Raw genomic sequence first — 4,972 nt, 5'->3', positions numbered from 1 at the left:
CATCCAGGACCCGCCCCAAGCCTCCCACTCTCCCCTTTGAACACTAGGACCCTGCCACCCACCCAGACAGGGACCTTCCTGGAGGACAATAAGGGCCAGGACTCCGAGTCGGCCGGCTTCTCACACCCCCTCCGTGTGGACGGGTCCGGCTGCCTACGGCACCTGGACAGGAGCTCCACACCCTCATTTCCAGGTCTTGCTTTCATTGTCCTGCAAAGTGGTTCTAAGGATCACCGGGTCGAGCGTAAGGAAAGGGAGAGGCATTTTCTACAGACGCTGGTGCTGTCGCCAACAAGGGTGACGCACTCATTGTTCCCTTGGCTGAGACGCACGGTGACGTGGTTTCCAGAGCAGCACAGCCCTGCAGGCCAAAACGCCGGGAAGTGGATGGCACTCCTCTCTGGGTGGGCGCGAAGGAGCCGCGTGGACACAGACCTGGCATGTTGCCCGGGCCCAGGGGGCAGTCTGGGGTGGGGTGGGGGGGACGTGGGGTCTGTGCACCACCCATGGGGGGCACCGTGAGACCACCGGGTGACCCTGGGGGCGAAAGCATGCACAATGTCCGGCACAGCTAGGAGCAGGTGTGGGTGAGGGACACACAAGGAGGATGCAGTTTTGTGTCTCAGCCCCAGTGAGCAGCCCCCTCCTCACGGGACCACCGACACCTAAGCCTCGTGTTAGCGTGAACTTCACACACGCACGTGAAGTACACGCGCGCACACAGATGTGTCTGTGAATAACACGTGCACGCTCACCTACGACAGGCACAGAGAGCAACGGCACACGAACACAGCACACGTAAGGTACGTGTGAGGTGTGCACGACACTCATGGAAAAAACCCACACCCATGTTCTGTCGTGCGTCTAAGAAGTACAACATTCAAGCATAGCAGCGTCGCGCATGAATGTCACAGACACAACACGTAACGCACACGTGCGGTACGCATAACCCGCGTGTGAGGAGCCCACGCAAAGATGTAGGTAATATCGCACACAACACACATCGCAGCGTGCGCGGACGGCACCTGTAACATGTAGTGTAAACGTGCGACACGCTAGAACACACGTGTGTAAAATGACAGGCACCTGTGACAGCGCGTCTCCACGGCAGGCGTGGTGAACTCACAGAGCGCCTAACACCTCCCCCCATTTTCTCAGAGGAGGCCGCACACACCATCGTCACACATCGTGAGTAAGAAAGTGGTTGGTTTGCTGAGTGTCAGCTTTGGAAACATTGTCCCATTTGGGAAACCTGGCCGGTTCCACTTTCCTGGACTCGCACGCAAGTGTGGGCGCCGGCATCTGGGCCCAGCCGCCCTGCACGGCTCACGCGAACTCCCGAGCGGCGTCCAACCAGCTAGAAGCTTCCCTGGGTCATTGTCCCCGAGCCTCAGGCTTTTCCAAGAGCCCGCCCCACCCCAAGGGGCCCCTCCCACACAAGCCGGGCGCCTGGCCTCTCCTTCTGGAAGCCACAAAGCCTCCTGCGGGAGTGGGAGACGCCGGAATGAATTGCCACAGTTAGCACTTGCAGCAAGGGTCCCGCATTGTGGCCAAGGAGCATAATAAGTGTGTCGTGAAAGGAAAATACTTTTAATTAAAGCTGCTAAGAACAGTGCCAAGAAAACCGAGGCTGGAACAGGACTGGGGCCGGGGGCTCGCCCCGCACCTGCCTCTGCTGCACAGGCGGGGCGGGGCGAGCAGAGCCGGGCCAGGCAGCCCCCCACCCCCACCCCGAGCAGGCCGGTCAGAGGGGCAGAGAGCGGGCGCCACGGTGAGCAGGCCTGTGCTCCATCACGGCCAAGGTGGGCCCATCTTCTCCCCGTTCTCCTTCCTCAGAGCCTAGTGGGGACCCTGCTCTCGGCCGTCAGGCTCTCACTGCTGAGCCCTCTGCTGAGCCGCCCGAGGCCAGCGCGCCCACCGTGAGCACACGCTGCTGCCCACAGGTCCTGCCCTGCTGCAGACACTGGGGTCGCCCGGAGAGACACATGCACCTCGGACGGCATCCGGGGCCACAGTGACGCCAGGGAAACTTCCAGAGGCTCTTCTTGCTCCTGTTACTCGGAGACACCCATCAACTCCAAGTAGACAGCCGGGCAAGCTGGTCGTGAGCAAGACAAGCTCAGGAGAAGGAATGGGGAGGGGTCTGTGGGGTGCTGTGAGGTCACGTTCACACCCTCCCCGGCAGAACCCGGGAGACATGAGGGCTGCTCACTGTGGCCCTACGACCTTCGAAAGTCGGCCCCCCAAACCAGGGACGGACGTCGCAGGAAGGCGCTGGCCGGGCCGCCCCTCGGGCCACAGGTGTGTCGCGGGCACAGGGCAGTCAGCGCCTCACTCGGCTGCATTGAGACCCGTTCCTGGCACGACTTTTACCAAAAACTTCTGTCTGGCTCATCCGACTCCAGGCCGCCTCTGGTGATTTTTAGTTGCTTTAATTTAATTAACTTTCCGAGACCCAGAGCATATTGGTAAAATACAGTCCCCGGTCACATCTACACGATTGCTAACAACCTACCCAATTACAGGAGGGGGTCCTGACCTCGCACCTGGTAATTAAAATTGCTAATCACTAGCAATTATCTGGCTCGGCTTTAGAGGCGAGGGAAACCGTGTGACCCTTCGCTCACAGCGGGAACAATGTTTGTGTCCATCCCGCGCTTAGCAAAGCCGTCCTGGCCCCTGCCTCTTAAGTGCCACTAATAGGAGATCCCACAAAAGAGCTGTGACATCTGCAGGGACGTCCGGGCCCAGGTCTGCGCACACAGGTGCTGGCATAAGGCTGCCAAAGCGGGAGCCCCGAGCAGGAAAATGTACCAATAATGAAGCGCCTTCGCAGCCGGCCTCTCAGCCAGGACCCGGCCCCAGCCCTCGGGGAGCGGCGCACGACCAGGCCTTTTGTCCTGCAGGCCCGCCTGGTCAAAAGCACTGGATGGGATTTCTTTTTTTTATCTTCTCTTTAATGAGTCTTCTCCGTGCTCCAGCAGAAGTGAAAGATGTTGCCTAGTCTTTTATTTTGCAGGGAGCCGGGGCTTTCTCCCCCCATCTCAGAGGGCGGAGGGTCTGTTTTCACTGCTGGGCTGAAGTGGTTCTTGGACAAGACCGGCTGTGACCGGCTGCTGGAAAGAGGCCCTCAACTAGTTCAGGCTCCCAAGAGGCGGCTTCACACAGCCCCGGGGCCCAGCGGGGGCTCCCAGGGCCCTGCCTCTCCATCCGGGGTCCTGTCCTGCAGGCGCACACGTGCCTGCACTTTCCCCCTGGCCATCTGAGGAGGAGATGGCCGGGCTTGGACATACGAGGTCATCAGCACAACACGGGGACCTATGTGACCCGGGCTCAGCCACCGGCAGACAGCAGGAGACACTCCCGGGGGACTTTCGTGCTGGCTGAGGACAGTGACGGGAAAGTCAGTGCAACACCCCCTTTGGCCCTTTATAAAAACATAAAGTAGAATTAAGTACCACGGATTTTAAAGTATGCCTTCTAAGGAAAAGATAAAAAGAAAACACATAAAATGAAATGCCTTCCCGTGTTTGGCTCCCCACTTAGCCCTCTCTCAGCCTGTCTTTCCCTCTCCCTGTAACCCAGGGGTCTGCCCTAGACTCTCCCCAGAGTGTGGCCATGGGACCCCGGGGTGTCCAGCACCTTCTGGGGGTCAGCAAGGTCAGAGTTGTTTTCCCGACAACGCTGAGATGCTCCCGGCCTTTTCACCGTGTGGACATCTGCACCGATGCCCCAAAGCAACAGCGGGTCAACTTCGGGGACCTCAGGGTGAACCAGGGCAGCGGCACCCAAGTGTCTGGTGTCGTCACTGTGCTGGCCACCATCACCCTCAGAGCAGGCCCAGAAAATGCCAGTTGCACTTAACAATGTGCTTGATGAAGTCATTTTATGAAGTCTGGCCGCACAAGAACGCGGGGCTGGCCTCCCAGGCGAGGTACCCAAGCACCCCCGTGGCCTCGGTGCGCAGAAGGGCCAGCGCGCAGCCGATGCTGTGCAGTCCCCATCTCAAAACTCTTCATTTGTTCTTAAACAAGAGCCCCGCACTGTCCTTTTGCACCCAGTCCAGAGTCCGGGTTTTCCACGAAGGCCCTTCCTAGGACATCGGCAGTGCCGTGCACGAGGCACACGTGTGCACACGGCACGAGAGAGCCGCGCTACCACGAGCAAAAGGACACCGTGCCGCCGTCTGAGCTGCAAGCGAACTGGCCGCTCCCTCGTGGAACATCCCTCTTCCTTAAAAGACCCACCGGCAGCTCAACGTTCAGACCCGGCTGTTGGGCAGAGACATTGTCCCGGGAAAAGGGCAGTGCGTGCCTGGATCTTTAAGGAGAGAAGCTGGCAGTTACCATGTGGCCTTTCAAGCAAAAACCAAAGAAAACGGATCTGTGCCCCTGAGCCTGACACACTTGCCTCCTAACGGTGTCTCATCTTTTCTGGCAAGGTCAGTGGGGCTACCAAGGAAGGTGATCTTTTCTGATATCGCATGACGATGTGTGTCAACACCTGGAAAATCTACGTCACCCTGTGCCAAACGGGCAAAAGATGTGCTCAGAGCCCAAGACAGAGCAACGGGCTCTAACGTGACAGCGTGGGAACAGCTCACCGTGAGGGTTTTAGACCCCACTGCATAAACACCCTGGAGGAAGCCGCCACACGTCGCGGTTTAGTGCGGCCTCAACGAATATCCACATTCACCTGAAAAAGCTGTTGAGATGCCCTTCCTGTCTCCAACCAGGGGTTCCGTGTTGGGCTCCGACGACAGAAATACAAGAACTTATTTTCTGTTCTCTTGACACTAATGGCATTTCCCAAATGAACATCTACCACTTTAAAATCCGGTGTTACTTTGGCAATAGAAAAATATGCTGTTTTATTTTTAAAAGAATGAGTGCTCTCCTAGCTAATTGATCCAGAGGAACTGACAAACTTGATACTATATTCCGAAGCTCTATAATGAGTTCTTGCTGAGACA

This window comes from Herpailurus yagouaroundi, unplaced genomic scaffold (assembly GCF_014898765.1).
Source record: "Herpailurus yagouaroundi ecotype Mexico unplaced genomic scaffold, PumYag 164, whole genome shotgun sequence".
NCBI classification, from domain to species: domain Eukaryota; kingdom Metazoa; phylum Chordata; class Mammalia; order Carnivora; family Felidae; genus Herpailurus; species Herpailurus yagouaroundi.
Note: the sequence above shows the minus strand (reverse complement) of the source record.